We start from the raw sequence: 17,888 nt of genomic DNA, 5'->3' as shown, positions 1-17,888 counted from the left end.
AAGTGTCGGCCACAGAACTGTGGAGGTTCCTGAGAACTTTCAGGGGGTCTACAAAGTCAAAACTATTTTCATAACAATACTTAGACACTATTTTCCCCTTTTACTGTGTTGAAATTTGCGTTGATGGCGAAAACCAAAAGTGGGTAAAACTGCTGATACTTTAGAATGACTTGGGGTAGCGGCACCCGGCTGGCCTCGTGGCCGCTGACTGTGTTTCACCACCACGCATTTGCAGTAAAAACAAAAAAAAAAGCTAGTTTCACTTAAGAATGTCTTTGATGAAGCAGTAAAAATTATTTTATTCAATCCTGATCCTTGAGTACATGCCTTTTTAATTTCTGACTCTGTGTGACAAAATGGGGAAAATGCAGCAGTTCTGTTCCATACCAAAGTGTGAGGGTTGTCTGAGGAGAAGCATTTGGGCGGTTGAGTTGTCAGCTAAACTAGGCACTTTTATCATGGAACCCCACTTTTGCTTGAAAGACAGACAAAGTATAGTTTTCTGACTTGGGTATTTGGCAGATAGAATCTTGAAAATGAATGAAATGAGCCTACCACTTCAAGGAAAAATAGTTGACAATAATTGTTGCCAATTAAAAATTCAAGCTTTCAAGTGTAAATCAGAATTTTGGAAAGCATGTGTTTGCCACTGTCAGAGGGACAGCTTCCCAATACATTGCGACAGGTTGTGATATTAAGGCATGTTATCTTTTTATACTGTATATAATGCATCAACATTTGGAAGATCTAGCTAACTCAGTGGACCAATATTTTCCAAATGATCCATGTCTGATGTTTCAAAATCACGCAGAAGCAAAAGATCCATTTAAAGTGCGAGGTTGACGAGTGGATTTTGATGTGATAGAGTAGCAACTAACCTTTAAGAAACTACCACTTGGTGAGCTTTCGTGCACTGTCAAAGAAGACCTCTCACTCAGTCATCTTTAAAAATACTAGTATTTTTAAAGTATTAAAATACTCCTCGCTTTTCCAACTACACATCTGTGTGAAGCCAGATTTCTTTTTAAAGAGTTTATTTTTCCTTCTATTACATAGTTGTATATTCTAGTTGTAGGTCCTTCTGGTTGTGCTGTGTGGGACGCCGCCTCAGCATGGCTTGATGAGCGGTGCCATATCTGTGCCCAGGATCTGAACCAGTGAAACGCTGGGCCACCAACGTGGAGCACAGAAACTTAACCCCTTGGCCATGGGGCTAGCCCCAGATTTGCTTTTTTTTTTAACTTTTAAAAACAGCTTATTGAGACATCATTGACATGTAAAAATTGTATATACTTAAGGTGTACAACTTGATATTTTGATATATATATACATTATGAAAGATCACTACAATCAATCTAATTAACATATCCATCACGTCACATAGTTAGAATTTTGTGCGTCTGTGGTGAAAAGCAGATTTTCTTCATGTATTTCAACCAAAACAACACATCACAATAGATTGACTTCCTAAGCCAATAGGAGAATCCAGCTGTCTTCTATTAAGTCAAACATCAAAGAGATCCCCAAAAATATAAAATGATGCCACTCTCTTTACTAATTTTATTTGTTTTAGAAAATGCAGTTGTTTCATAAAAATGCTATATGTTAATACATAATGAGTTTATTATTTAAAATTTTTAATTAATAAATATTTTTAAAATTTCTCAGTTTTTCTAGTATGATAATTGTGGATACACATAGCCCATGTGTGTCAGTTATCAATTTACTGACTCTCAGTTCTAAATTCACCCTTCACTGCCTGCTCTGCAAAAATGGAACTGGGCCCTTTAAATATTTTTTTCTTTTCCAGCTGCCACAGTGTTCAGTTTTGTCAGTAGAGGGTGCTAGAGAGACCTTGCGGGAGGAAGGGGCTTCCTCTCTGGTTCAGTGTTCTCTTGGCAGCCTCCTGCGGCTCAGGCTTCTGTAATGCCCAGCTTTGTTACACTGTGACTGAACTTTCTCTTTGAGAAATTTCCTCTTTGATACTGAACTGTCTCCCGTGTTCTAGAAGCATGGATGTTAAATAGCATAATACAATTCAAAAATAATGCCAAAATTTGAATGTATGTACTATAAGTGAAAGATGAGTGATTGCCATTCTATGATACAATAATTTAAAAGGATTAATGGTTTTACAAACCATCAATGCTTCAGGACTTTTGTCAGCTCACCCCACGGAAATGAGGACCCCCAGCCACCTCTCCTTCCCTGAAGAGACAGGGTGAGACCCAGATCGGTGAGAACCTGCAGGCAGCCAAAATGACTCCTAGTCCCCTCCCTGGGGGGACTACGTACCCTGCCGAGAGTGCTGGAAGCCCTAATGTGTCCAGAACCCTCTTCTTCTCTCCCACTGGGTCGAAGGGAGGTTGGGAGATGACAATAAAGCTGACTTTTTGTTGTAGTCATAAACTCGTGAGTTTCCTTTCTCTAGGTAAAGATCTATTCATTTAGAGAGAACTTGAAGACCAGGCTTTATTTGAAATAACAGACATCAGGAACCAAAGTGGGGCTAAATAAGCTGGAGCGATGTGGGCTCTGAGCATGCAGAGGGAAAGGGAGCGTGGTCCAGAAGTTACAGCAACCAGAGACTTTAGCAGTGGACGCCGGGCCACACCCAGGACCTCCTCACAGTCACCAGTCCCGGGAGTACTCAGGACCAGCCCCTCTGCTGCTGAGGTGGGCAATTCCAGAGGATGCTTCATGAATCCAAAGACCCATCTCTCCCCCACTGCCACATCCTGTATATTTTACCTGATGAAACCAAGCATTGCTTTAAAGACTAATCATAGTGTTTCTTGCCTCTGTTACCTAACGGATGGAGACTCAAAGCGGATCAGATCAATTATTGGAGAAGAAAAATAAACTTATACCTTTCTCTGAACATCTGCAGGCACCATAAGAAAGTTTGAGGTCTTGCTACCTTGACATACTTGACTGCTCCCTTAAATGATAACCATTCTATCACCAAGACTCTTCCCTTCCCCACAGCAGAGATCTCATATTCAATACATACTTATTTAATTGAAGTTACTGAACTACAACCATGCGCCAGATAGCAGGAATTGGTAAACTTTTTCTCTCCAGGGCCAGATAGTAAATATTTTAGGCATGGCAGGTCACATGTGTATAGTTCCTACAGCAACTGCTCAACTCTGCTGTGTATAAAAGCAGCTATATGTAAATATGTAAACATGGCTGTGTTCCGATAAAACTTTATTTACAAAAACAAGTAGAGGGCCAGTTTGGCCCGTGTGCTATAGTTTGCTAACCTCGGCTCTAAGGCATCCCAGAGTCCACCCATGCTGGTGCTTATTACTGTCTCTGGAGACTAATGGTCTCTCCTCTTCCACGTTCCAAATCTCATGTCAGTGCCCCTCACAGGCAAATTCTCATCCAGAAACTACTAAATGGAATTCTGGGAAACATAATTCTTGGCTTCTCCTCTTCAAGAGGGTGGCAATGATGCTCAGTTGGCAACAGATAATCCAGCACACCAAGGTATCTGAATCATACTTATAGGCCATGATGCCAGAATAACAGAAACCAAGCCTTCAGAATCACGTATTGTTCTTTGGAATAAAACAATGGATTTGGCTTGCTTAAATGAGGCAGTTGAATTTTCTCTCATATCATGTAAAGTTAAGATGGCACTCCTAGTGTCTGGAGCTCAGACTCCTTCCATCTTGTTGCTCCATCATTCCTGGCTTTCCTGCCAAGGTCATTTTATGGTTCAAGGTGGCTACTGGAGCCCAGTCCATATTCCAGCCACAGGAAGGAGGATGGGTGGATGAAAGGCATAGCCCCTCCATAAATGAACATTTCCTGAAAGTGTGTGTGCCACTTCTGCTTACATATCATTGGCCAGAGCTTAGTCACAATGACAAATCTAAATGCAAGAGAGGATGAGAAATTTAGTTTTTATTTCAGGTGGCCATGTGCCCAGCTAAAATTCAGGTGGTCTAAAACCAAGGAAGAATATTAAAAGACAGCCAGTGATCTTTAATATACCAAGGTTTCACAGTCACACCTCACACAAACTAAGGTTCTGACACCACATCATGTTATTACAGGAATAAAGAGTATCAAAAATAGTAAATACGTGAGTATTTTTTCTCATTTTGTAAGTTCTTTAGAAGATAATTGAATAAATGCATGACATAACAGTATAAAGGATAGGAGGAGGAAATAGAAGTATAGTGTTTGAGGGTCAAAGACTGTGCACAAAAGGATAGAATTTTATTCAAAGGTGGACTGTGATGAGCTAAAGATGCATATTGTAGGTAGTAGAACAATGACTAAAAAATAAAACAAACAGGTGTACCTAATTAGTCAATAGAGGAGACTGAATGGAATTAAAACAAAATTCAATTAATCCAAAAGAAGGCAGGAAAAAAAAGAAGCAAAGAGCCAAAGGAACAAATAGGAAACCAACAGGAAGATGGTAGATTCATACCAAAAATTACATTAACTGTAAATGGTCTACACACGCCAATTTAAAAATCAGACACTATCAGATAGAATAAAAAGGCAGATCCAACCATATGCTGTCTACCAGAAGCCCACTTTAAATATAAAGGCGGAGATAGTTTCCAAGTAAGAGGATAGAATCAGATACACCATGAAAACAGTAAGCATAAGAAAACTCGTGATGATAGCAGTATCAGAAAAAGGAATATGACCAGAGACAAAAATGAATATTTAATTATAATAAAACACAATTCATCAGGAGGACGCAAAATCCTAAATATGTATACTTCTACTAGTACAGATTTAAGATGCATGAAGCAAAACTTCTAGAACTGCAAAGATAAATAGACAGATCCACATTATTGTTGGAGATTTCAATACTTTTCTCTCAATTATTGATGGAACAAGTAGTTAGAAAGTAGAACAAGCAGTAGATTTGAACAATACTTTCAGCCAATTTGACCTAATTGACATTTATTAATTAAAACTTAAATTTTTTTCAAGTGCACATGGGACATGTATCAAGATAGACCATTTTCTGTGCCATAAAAAAAATCTCAATATATTTTGAAGGATTTAAAACAAAGTATGTTTGATTCCATCAAAATGGAGTTAAACCACAATTCAATAACAGAGACATATCTAAAACCCCAAAATATGTGGAAACTAAACAACATACTTCTAAATAACCCTTGGTTCCTTAGAGTAAATCACAAGGGATATTTTTAAAATATTTTAACTAAATGAAAACTCAACATAAAATTTGTGGGATACTGCTCAATGAAAAATTTCTGGCTTTAAATTCTTATTTTAGAAAGGTATTTATTGACATTCTAGCTTCATTCTTAAATAAATTAGAGAAAGAAGAGCAAATTACACCCAAAGACAGTGGGAAGAAATAATAAGGAACAGAAATAGAAAATGGACAAATAATTGAAGAGTCAACAAAACCAAAAGCTGACCTTTGAAAACATCAGTAAATTCAAAAACTTATGCCAAGATTCATCATAGGGGGGGATACAAATTACTAACATAATGAATGAAAGAGAAGGTATAACTACAGATTCTAGAAACAACAACCACACAGTAAGGGAATTTAATGAATAACTTTATGCCAATATGATCAACAACTTGGATGAAATGGCCAATTGCTTAAAGATATAATTTACTTAAGAAGAAATTAAAAACCTAAATAGTCTTATATGTGTTATGAATATGTCTCCTGAACCTTGTGAATGATACCCCAACCTCTTATCAGAGTTATTTGTATAACCTATTGTGACCTGCTTTGATTAATATGACTTGCATAACATTAAAGAACATGAGCAAATAAAATGCTTTGGCTGGTTACTCGTAAATTGATAAAGACATATAGAGCAAAAAGCAGTAAATAGAGTTTTGCTTACCAAAACATTAAATATGGAAGCATACTGACGAAAAATATGGTATCTTCTGATCAGTCACAGTAAGGGCACACCCAGAGAGGGTCAGGGAATAAAACCCCCGTCTGCCACACCATCATTAAGCTACTTCTCATTGAGCAACCCATGTGCTTGGCTCCTTGTGTCTCTCCAAGAAATATGGGAATGCCGGAGATCAGAGGACACCTGATAGCAGTGGAGGAAAAGAGAAAGTCTGACCAATTCAGGGATTCAGATTGTCTATCCCATAAGCACTTTTTAAGTTTGATTTAGCCACTTAGCTTTTAAAGGAAATAATTGTTCAAATTTATTCAAGCTCAAGGTTTCTTAGTTCTTCTTCTGCATATAGTTTTTGCTAAAATCTGAGTAAAATTGAAACTGAAATTGGAAACTCAAACAAAACATATATTCATTAAAGAAATTGAATTAACAATTTAAAAGGTTCCTCCAGAAACAAAACACCCCAAATCCAGATAGCTTCACTAGTGAATTCCAACATTTAAGAAAGAGATAAACATTCAGAAAAAGGAGGAGAAAATATGTTCCAACTCTTTACAAGGCCATCATACCCCAATACTAAAATTACGTAAAGACATTATCGAAAAAGAAAGAAGGAAAACTACAGATCAATATTACACATGAATGCATTCTCAAAAATCCTTACAAAATATAAGCAAATAGAACTAGCAATGCTTTAAGGCATACTACACGATACAAAGGTAGGACTTTTCCCAGGAACGCAAGGCTGCTTTAATACTCAAAAATCACTCAATGTAAAGCACGACATGAATAAAATGAAGAATAAAAGGCATATAACCACCTCAATAGAAGCAAAGAAAGTATTTGAGAAAATTCAACAGGAATTTGTGATAAAAATTCTCAATAAACCAGGATTACAAAGGACCTTCCTCAATCTGATAAAGAGGATCCATGAAAATCTACAACCTAATAAAGAGGATCAGCTAATGATGGAAGATTGTTTGTTTCCCTTCTAGGGTGAGAAATGAGAAAAGTGTCTGCTTTTACCACTTCTATGCAACATTGCTTGGAGATCCTACCCAGTGCAATAAGGCAAGAAAAATAAATAAAAGGCATCTGAATCGGAAAGGAAGAAGTAAAACTGACTTCATTCCCAGACAGCGTGATTGTGCACATAGAAAATACTAAGAAATTTTTTTAAAAAATCTACTAGCATTAATAAGTGACTTTAACAAGGTGACAGAATGCAAGCCCAGTACACAAAAGTCAACTGTTTTTCTGTTAGCAACAACAACTATAAATCAAAATTTAATGAAATGCCCTTTACAGTAGTATCAAATAATAGGAAATACTTAGGGATACATTTGACAAAATATATGCAAGACGTGTACTTTAAAAACTACAAAACATTGCTGAGAAAAACTAAAGAAGACCTAAATGAATGAAGAGCTATACTATGTTCGTGGATTGGAATATCATTAAGATGTTAATCCACTCTGCAGTGACCAACAGATTCAAAGCACTCACAATGAAATTCCAAAAGGCATTTTTTAAAAAGAAGTTGACAATTGTGTTCTAAAATTTATATGCAAATGCAAAAGACTTAAAATAACCAGAAAAATTTTGAAAAAAATGTTGGGATACTTATATTACTTGAGTTCAACAATACTTACTATAAAGCACAGGACAGTGTGATACTGGCATCAAAGTAGTCATACAGATCAACGGAACAGAATAAAGAGTCCAAAATAACTCACACATGGTCGACTGATGTTTGACATATTTCAGTAAAGGGAAGGACATTCTTTTAACACATGGTGCTAGAATAACTAGATGTCCACATGGGAAAAAAATGAACCTCCATCTCTACCAAACACCACACATAAAAATGAACTCAAAATAGCTAAGAGACCTAAAGGTAAAAGATAAAACTATAAAACCTATAGAAAACACATAGGAGAAAATCTTTGCAACTTTGAGGTGGGCAAGGATTTGTTAGCTAGGAAAGAAAAAGTAAGACCTCAGAAGAAAAATTGACAGCTTGTTCTCTGTATTAGTCCGCGAGGGCTCCCATGAAAGAATACTACAGACTGCGCGGCTCCAACAACAGAAACTGATTTTCTACCAGTTCTGGAGACTATGAATCCATGACCAAGGTGCCAGCAGGCTGGTTTCTAGTGAGACCTCTCCTTGGCTTGCAGATGGCTGCCTTCTTACAGTGTCCTCACGCAGTCTTTTCTCTGCACACGCACATCTCCTCTTTTTATAAGGTACCATTTCTACTGGATTAGAGCCTCACCCTTATGACCTCATTTAAGCTTAGTCACCTCCTTAAAGGCCCTGTCACTAAATACAGTCACATTGGGGACTAGGGCTTCAACCTATGAATTTTAGCAGGGACACACAGTCCGTAACAGTCTTCATCAAAACTAAAAACTTCTGCTCTTTGAGGCGCTGGCCCAGCAACATAGTGGTTAAGTTCAAGCTCTGTGCTTTGGTGGCCCAGAGTTCACAGGTTTGGATCCCAGGCACAGACTTACGTGCTGCTCATCAAGCCATGCTGTGGCAGTGTCCCACAAACAGAAAATAGAGGAAGATTGGCACAGATGTTAGCTCAGGGACAATCTTCCTCACCAAAAAAAAACCCATATGCCCTTTGAAAAACATTTTAATAAATAAAAGGACAAGCCATAGACTGGGAGAAAATATTCACTTTACATATATCTGACAAAGGACTTATATCCTGAATATGTGAAGAACTCTTAGAACTCAATAATAACAGAAAACCCAACTAAAATATGTTCAATAGATTCAAAGAGATACTTCACAAAAGAAGACATGTAAATGGATAATAAACACATGAAAAGATGCCCAACATCGTTAGTCATCGGGGAAATAAAAATTAAAAACCATAATGAAATATGACTACACACTTATTAGAATGGTTAATATTTAAAAACTGACAATTCCAAGAATTGGGAGGATGTGGAACATTGTTGGGGATAGTGTAAAATGGTGTAACCCCTTCAGAAAATGTTGGCAGTTTTTATGACATTAAATAGACATTTATCATATGACCCAGCAATTCTATTCCTAGGCCAAGAGAAATGTGCCCAAGAGAGGTGAAAACATATGTCCACGAAAGACCCACACATAAATGTCTATTAGCAGCTTAATAAGAGCCAAAAGCTAAAAATAACCAAAATGTCCATAAACTAGTGAGTGGATAAATAAATTGTGGTATATGCATACAAGAGCATACTTCTCAACAATAAAAAGGAATGACTATTGATACATGCAACCACATGGATGAACCTCAAAATAATTATGCTGCGTGAAAGAAGCCATACTTAGGATTCCGTTCATTTGAAACTCTGGAAACTCTAGAAACAGCAAATCTATGCTCCAGTGACAAAAAGCCGATCAGTTGGTTGCCTAGGGCTGCCTGTCAGAGTGATTGCCTGGGACCGGGCACCAGCGCGCTTTTAGGGGTGAAAGAAGTGTTCTATATCTTTATTTTGATGTCGTTTACGCGAATGTATACACGCGTTAAAACTCTTTGCACTGTGCCTTTTAAATGGGAGCATTTTACTGTATATACAACGTAGACACCACATGTGTGTGTGCATATATAAACAGTACCTCAATAAAGTTGATTAAAAGAATTTCAAAAATCCAGCAAGCTAAATTTGACTCTCAGCCCAGCAACCCATTCTATAAACAGTGTTTACAATTTTGACCTTCTTCATGGATTGTGGTTTCTGTGCTTGGGACAGATGTGAATTAGGCTAAATTTGAGACAGGAGTTTGGAGAATTTCACTGAGTGAGTAACAGAAATTGCATTTCTACTTTTTAACGAATGAAAAGTATTTCCCCCAAACCCTGCAAAAGGCGTCTGTGGAGAGTCAAGTTCATTTCAGCTTGGTAACTCCTGAAGCCTTGCTGAATCCTCCCATGACCCAGAATGGGGGGACGCTGTCCTTTTCGAAATTTTGACAAGCTCACCAGCAATTTGCTTCAGAACATCTGCAGTCCCTCCTGACTTTCTCAGCAATGTCTCACAAACAGCTCTTCTTTTCTTTTCAAAATGCTTCAGAATTTACTTTGAAAATAAAGGCTGTATTCCCTTCTCCCCCGGAATTTTGAATGACTTATTTTAGAAATGGCTTCAATTTACATGCTTGTCATTTTGGACCATAATAGGTCCCATTAACTGTTAAATGATGTCAGTTTGCTTTATTTTGGGGTTTTGGTGGGTTTTTTGTGGGTGAAGCTGCCTGTCTGAAAGGGGCAGATTTGTCTGATTTAGTTATACCCAGATGCGCCTAAATATAAGATAGAGGAGAATAAATACTGAGTAAGAGTTTTAGTGAATTTATGCTGTATTTCTCATAAATTCCTGTGGGTTTCTTTTGGCACCAGAATTTAATTTATTATTCTCAGAGCCTTTCCAAATAAAATCTGATGCAATAGTTAAAGGCCAGTGTCAGGCGAGGAGCCTCCACCTCTGATTAGCTGCTGTGACACCATGTAAATCAACTCAGCAAGCATTTCTAGAGTGTCTGTTGTGTGCTCAGACCTTTGGTGAGCCTGATGGAATATTCAGAAGAAGGTTCTGGCTTCAGGAAGCCTACAACAAAAAGAAGCATGAATGGCAGCTAGACTTTGAACTAGAATAATTTTTTTTTTCTTTTGGTGAGGAAGATTGACCCTGAGCTAACATCTGTACCAATCTTCCTCTATTTCGTATGTTGGTTGCCACCACAGCATGGCTTGATGAGTCGTGTAACTCCCCGCCCGGGATCTGAACCTATGAACTCCAGGCTGCCAAAGCAGAGTGTGTGAACTTAACCACTATGCCGCTGGGCTGGCCCCTAGGATAATTAGATTTTAGTGAGGATTCCTCCACTTAATTAGCATCATTCATTCAAGAATTCATTTAAACTTCTTTGTTAAATGAATTTTAGTGAGCTTTAGTGTCATTATTTTCAACTTAGGAAAAAGTATCCCTATTTACTCCACAAGATTGGGGTGAGGCTCAAAAAAGATAATGCTTAGAATGTCAGTTTATGAAATATAAATGCAATAAAACTGTAAAGTTCGTTTACTAGAACATGATTGGAGAGAGAAGCCTAGACAACTCAGCAAAAAAATTGCATAAAAATATTTATGATTTATTTGTTTATGTCCTCATAGATTAGCAAAAAGGGATTAGGGAAAATAATGGTTTCAATTAACCTGAAAATCATTGAAGCGATTTTAAAAGATGAAGAAGTATAGTTGTACTTCTGGCTATGATGGAGGAGCTTGTGTCAGATCAAAGTTGTCACTGAGATCAACTGAAAGGGCTGGATAAAATGTTTTTTTAAATTTCTTTGAAGAGTTGTTGGACTCCCAAGGCGGCCACTATTCAAGGGACCAAGATTTCAGAGAAGAAGAGAAAGCTCTTGGAAAGATCCCAACATTTGGTCATCATTTTTTCCCTAGGGACATTTGGTGGAGGGTGAGAGGCAGAGGGCCTGACAGAAATTACCCAAAGAGGCAGAGAAGGCAGCAGAGCTTCAGGCTGTTTCACAGGGCAGAGAAACAAAAAGCACCGGTCTGGGCTTCCAGGACAGCCAGTACTTGAGGAGTCAAGATCCCAGAGACGATGGAAGCCCAGAGCAGTCAGCCTGGCAGGGGCCATTTTTCTCCTTGAGACATTTTCCGATTCTTAGCTACGCAGGGTAAGAAGCTAAGAAGCCAAGTAAAGGTGGCTGAAAAATTTCCACAGTCCTTGGGAGACAAGACTTTGAATTTAGGCTTTGCCAAGGATGAAGGATCCAAGAATTACCTCAGGTTCTCAGCTGGGACCGCTGGAGAGCTACAGTCTGAGAGGAAAGATCAACCAGAGGAAGGCCAAGTCTTCCAAAGACCGAAACTGGGCCTCCAGTCGGGTCAGCCCTTCACCGAAGGAGATGGACAGACAGCCCCGACTGCAGCTGCTCGCCGGAGGAGAGGGGGAGTCCTCTGTAGAAGAAGATGGCATCATGCAAAGTGTCCACACACTTTGGTATAAGCTCTCCAGTGTCCCATGAAAAATGCTGGGTGTGCCAAGTCATGAGACCAAGAGATAAAAGAGATGAAAACCAGACAGGAAAAACAAACCCACAGAGAACCTAGATACTAGGGTGATAGACACGAACTTTAAAAGAACTGTGACTAATGATCATAAAAAAAGGTATAACAAGATGGAGAATTTTACTTGAGAATGCAATCTATAAAAAAGGAATCAAACAAATGCTAAAACTGAAAGATGTAATTCATGAAATTAAGAATTCAATAGATGGTTCAACAGCAGATTGGAGCAGCGGTGGAGGTTAGCTAAGCCACACGCAAGTCACCAGAAATAGCCAGTCAGGAGTCCAAGAGCAAAAAATACTGAAAAGAGCATAAGACGCATATGAGACATGATGGAAGGTTGAAATACACATTCAAATACACGTATGATTGAAGTCCCAAAAGTGGAAGAGAGAAGAGTGGTGTTTAAAGAAACAGGGACCAAGAATATTCCAAAATGACAAGCTATCAAGCTAGAGATTCAAGAAGCACCACAACATTCATGCAGGATAACTGAAGAGAAAATTGCACCCAGGAATATCATAATGGATCTCTGAACATCAAAGATGAAGAGAATAGTCTTAAAAGTGTTCAGGGTAAAAAGATGCATATTTTCAAAAGCACAATAATAAGATGAAAGGCAGGAGAACATGGAATGATATCTTCAAATTGCTAAAATAATAATAATAAGAAGAGACAGATTAGAATTCTATACCCAGTGAAAAAATCTTCCAAAAATGTAGGCAAAATAAGGTTATTTCCAGACAGACAAGAAGCAGGGGAATCCAGCACCAGTAGACTTGCACTAAAATAAACACCGAAGCGAGTTCTTCAGGCAGAAGTAAAAAGATCCAAGATGGAAAAAAAGGACACGTAAGAAGGAATGAAGGACAAAAGAAAGGGCAAATGTGCAAGCAAGTCTAAATGAACATTGACTTTACGATGACATGTAACATGAAGTTTCAAATAGACAGAGAATTGAAATGCAAATAGGAGGGCAGTAAACGGAGCTAAGTGTTCCCAGCTTCTAGCGTTAGCTAAAGACTTACAAAAGCACCACGTTACATTGGAATCCAAGAAGGTAAGTCATCGGGGCAAGCTCTAAAATGATAGTAAAACTGACAAGCTAATGGGGTAGATGGAATAATGAGAAATATTTTATTAATATAGAAGAAGGCAAGAAAAGAAAAACAAGACATAAAACAGGTAGAAAGATAGAAAACAGATAGTAAAGATAGTAGATAGAAAACCAAATGTGTCAGCCAAAAAACTAAATACTCTGATTAAATGTAAAAAAGAAAAGTACTGAAAAGAGGTAAAAGACATATGGAGCATGGACTAAATACTCCATTTAAAAGGCAAAGATTTTCAGCGGCCAGCCTAGTGGTACAGCGGTTAAGTTCACACGTTCTGCTTCAGCAGCCCGGGGTTTGCTGGTTCAGATCCTGGGCGTGGACCTGCACACCACCTGTCAGGCCATGCTGTGGTAGGCATCCCACCTATGAAGTAGAGGAAGACGGGCATGGATGTTAGCTCAGGAGAGGAAGATGGGCATGGGTATTAGCTCAGGGCCAGTCTTCCTCAGCAAAAAGAGGAGGATTGGCAGCAGATGTTAGCTCAGGGCTAATCTTCCTCAAAAAAAAAAAAAAAAAAAGACAAAGATTTTCAGACTAGATTTAAAAAATCTATATGCAGCTTACAAGAGACTCACCTCAAATATTAAGTTAAATCATATGAAAGTGCCAATATTCAGCCACTTTTGACTTATGAAATTGGCTGTTTCACGTGATTTAACCTAAAATGATGGCACAGTGAAGCTGAAAATAAAGAGAAAAAATATGCTGTATGAACAGTAACCAAGAGAAAGTAGAGTTTAAGGCAAGAAGCATTTCTAGAGTCAAAGAGAGGCATTTCTTAATGATAAAAGCACCAATCTATCAAAAGATACAACTCTCCTAAATTTTTATGCACCTAATGGCATAGCTTCAAAATATATAAAACAAAAATCAACAAAACTGACAGAAGAAATAGGCAAAATCACAAAGACAAGGAGAGACTCTAATACATCTCTTTTAGTAACTGATGAAACAAGCAACAAAAAAATCTGTAAGGTTATAGATCTGAACAATGCAACTGACAAAATTCACCTAATCAGCATACGCAGAAACTGCAGCTAACGTTAGTAGGAAGCACGCTCATATCAAGTGCACACGAAACATTGATGGATGTTGACCACGTGCTGGCCCATAAAGCAAGTCTCAACAAATTTCAAATGGCAGGAATGATTCAAAGTGTGTTCTTGGATCATAGTGGATTAAATCTAGAAATCAATAAGAAAAAAGATAAACAGAAAATTCCTAGATGTTTGAAAATTGAACACTATACTTCATGTAATACACAGATGAAAAAATCACAATAGAAATTAGAAAATAATTTCAACTGAATGATATGATAAATATGACATATCAAAGCTTATGAAGCTAAAGCTGTGCTTAAAGGAAAATGTGCTTAACTATGTCCATGTCAGAAAAGAAGGGCTGAAATCAATTTATCTAGTATTCATCTGAAGATACACCTAAAGATATACTTAGAGAGAAATGTATAGCCTTAAATTCATTTATTAGAAAAGGAGAAAGGCTGAAAATCGCTTATGTAAGCATCCATCTCAAGAAATCAGAAGAATTATAAATTCTTCCAAAGAATTATATTCCAAAGAATATATTCCAAAAAAAATAGTAGGAAGGAAATAATAGATATAAGAGCAAATATTAAAAATAGAATATAAACAATAAAGGAAAATCAATAAAGTCAAAACTTGGTTGTCTGAAAGACTAATGAAATTGATAAACCTCTAGAAAGACTAATCAAGGAACAAAGAGAGAGGGCACAAACTACCACTATCAGTAATGAAAAGAGAAATATTCATAATGGATTTATGCCAACCATATCACAGAAAGGTTAAGAGTGCAGCCTCTAAAACCAGACTGCCTTAGGTCTTTGGGGTTTAAAATAGAATTAATAAGGGGCCAATCCAGTGGTGTAGTGGTTAAGTTCACGTGCTCTGCTTCAGCAGCCCAGGGTTCGCAGGTTCAGATCCTGGGCCCAGACCTAGCACCGATCATCAAGCCATTCTGTGGTGGCCTCCCACATACAAAATAGAGGAAGACTGGCACAGTGTTAGCTCAGGGCCAATCTTCCTCATCAAATAATAATAATAATAATAAATAAAAATAAAATAGAATTAAAATTATTCACAATAGCCAAGATATGGAAACAACCTAAGTGTTCATCAACAGATGAATGGATAACAGAAGAAGGCGTATATGCTACAATGGAATATTTCAGCCGTGAGAAGAAGGAGCATCCTGCCATTTGCAACAACATGGATGGACATTGAGGGCATTATGCTAAGTCAAACAGAGAAAGACAAAAACTATATGATATCACTTATAAGTGGAATCTAAAAAAGCCAAACTCATAGAAGCAGACACTAGAATAGTGGTTGTCAAGGGCTAGAGGGTGGGGGAAGTGAGATGCTGGTCAAAGGGGACAAACTTCCGTTATAGATAAGTAAGTCCTGGGGATGTAATGTCCAGCGTGGTGGCCATAGTTAACAATACCCTATTATACTTGAATGTTGCTGAGAGAGTAAATCTTAAATGTTCTCACCACAAAAAAGAAATGGGAATTATGGGATGTGATGCAGGTGTTAGCTAACGCTATGGTGGTAATCATTTTACGACACATAAATGTACCAAATCAACACATTATGCACCTTAAACTTCCACAATGTTGTATGTCAATTATATCTCAATAAGCCTGAAAAAAAAGAAAATGGAATAAATTAACAATGTAGAGTTAATAAGGTAGAATTAACCTGCCTGACAATTTTGGAAAATTCTTGGCCACTGTCTTTTCAAATATGGCTTTTGCCCCATTTCCTCATTTTTCTCTGAGACTCCAACCACACACATTTATGAATGTGTGCTTTTGTGCATTTGCACACTTTCTAAAGAGTCAGATCTCCTTGGCCTTGTCTGTCCTGGCCACATTCTCTGCAGGCTTCTGGAATTGGGTTCTCTCGAGTTACCCTCTGCGGGACACATCTTCTGTCCTGGGGTGGGTGGGGTGGGGCACAGGGGCAGCTGAAGCTGTCTTGCAGCAGTGGCCTCTGTGCACACATGCACGATGCACAGCCCGGTCGGGGCCTCCCCAGGTGTGCTGAGCTCCTGGGGCCCTGTGTGCTCTGCTTTTCTTCCTGTACTGGCAGGCTTGCACCCGGAGCTGGACAGCCGGGTCATGTTGTCTGAAATCAGCGACCTGAAATCAGCAGAAGCCCACCCAAGCTCCTCCTAAACTGGAGATCCTTCCAGGGCACTGAATCAAGGCTCTGGACCAGGCACATCTGCCTTGCTCTGTGTCTATAAGGCCGCTTGACCTTTCATTGTTTACAGCTCCAGAGAGAAGATCTCTGTTTTCTTTAGCCAGCGCCCACCCCCGCTCCATCTGAAAGGAGCAAGAAAGACCGTCACAGGGTCACCAGGGAACCCCTGGGAAGCCCTAGGGTGGAGAGCAGCCCGGAGTGTGTTTCTCCAGCTGCAGCTGAAGTACAGGCTCAGAGGGTCCCGATTCTAGCAGCACGACTGCAATGCTGCCGATTGGAGTCCTGTGGAAAGGGGACTGCAGGCCGCCTCCTGGGGAGGAGAGCCCCAAGGCAGGGGGAGAGAAGAGACGAGGAAATGGGGAGAGAGCGGAAAATGGGGGTGTGAGTGGGCAAGTCAGTGGGAGGGAATAGGGGGAGGGAAGAAGCTGAGGGGAAGCAGGAGAGGGCAGAGAAGAGAGGAACCACGGAGGAGAGGGGCCTGTTCCTAGGTCGCTGCCACCCACGCCTTTCAGGTGCCGGCTAAAAAGGCTTTGCATTTTGCTAGGGATGGTGCCTACCATCCCAAGCAGGCAGGGCTCATGGTGGGATTTCAGGGCTTTCAAACGCAAGAGACTCCCCACAGGCTCAGAGGCCCCTAATTCCCTGTCTAGGTTTAGGATTCATCCCAGGAAGCTGGAGCCTGACCCCGTGACTGAGAGCTAGAAATGGGATAAGCTTTTCTTGTGCATTTTCAAAAAGTTTCTGCTCTTTCAAAACAACTTCTTTTCAGGGAGGAACTTGAAAACCAGAATCACTCCCAAAGAATAAAACGGCCTCCCCACCAAGCGGAGGATGTGTTCTAGATCACAGGAACTTCTCTCTCCCCCGGGAGCGTGTGCTCAGTCTCCCCGTGGCCGCCAGAGGACACAGGCAGTGTGAGGAATGTCATTTCAAAGCCGAGACAGCAAGATCCATAATAAATCACTGTCCAACATGTATGGTTTGGCTCAGTGGCCCTTCTGGGAATGGGGATTCAGGGCGAAGGAATCTGCCCTAATGGTTTTTCCAAAGGCCGGGTGCTGTGCTTTCGTGCCCTGGCCCTCAGAGGCCCCCTTTGCCCCTGCCCGGCCCTTAGCCAGGCCCGTCTCCTCCTCGGGCTCTCAGACTCTGGAACTGAAAGAGGCTTGTGGCCTGAGAGACGGGCCCTCAGCGGTGGGAGAGATCGATGGAGAAGGCAGTCCATCCATTCTGTGAGGAGGAGGAGCAGCGCTACCAGCTGCAAAGCAGAACCAGCAGCCAGGCCACCGCTGGCAGGGGAGGCTGCTTTCCAAGTGGAAAGCGGTGAGAAATATGCTGAAATCCGCCTCCAGAGTCATGGAATTTTTTTAAATGTCCTTTTCAAACACGTACTTTGAAAAAATATTTAAAGGCAGGGGAAATTAATTAGGGCCCTTTGTGCCGGAATTGCCTTCTCAGAGCTCCTCTGGCTAGAGAAGTAAAAATAGAACCTGTGAGGGGCTGAAAATGCACTGCAAACAAAGATCATATTTAGGAGCCC

Source organism: Equus quagga, chromosome 2 (genome assembly GCF_021613505.1).
Source record: "Equus quagga isolate Etosha38 chromosome 2, UCLA_HA_Equagga_1.0, whole genome shotgun sequence".
In the NCBI taxonomy this organism is placed as follows: domain Eukaryota; kingdom Metazoa; phylum Chordata; class Mammalia; order Perissodactyla; family Equidae; genus Equus; species Equus quagga.
This window is presented reverse-complemented; position numbering follows the sequence as displayed.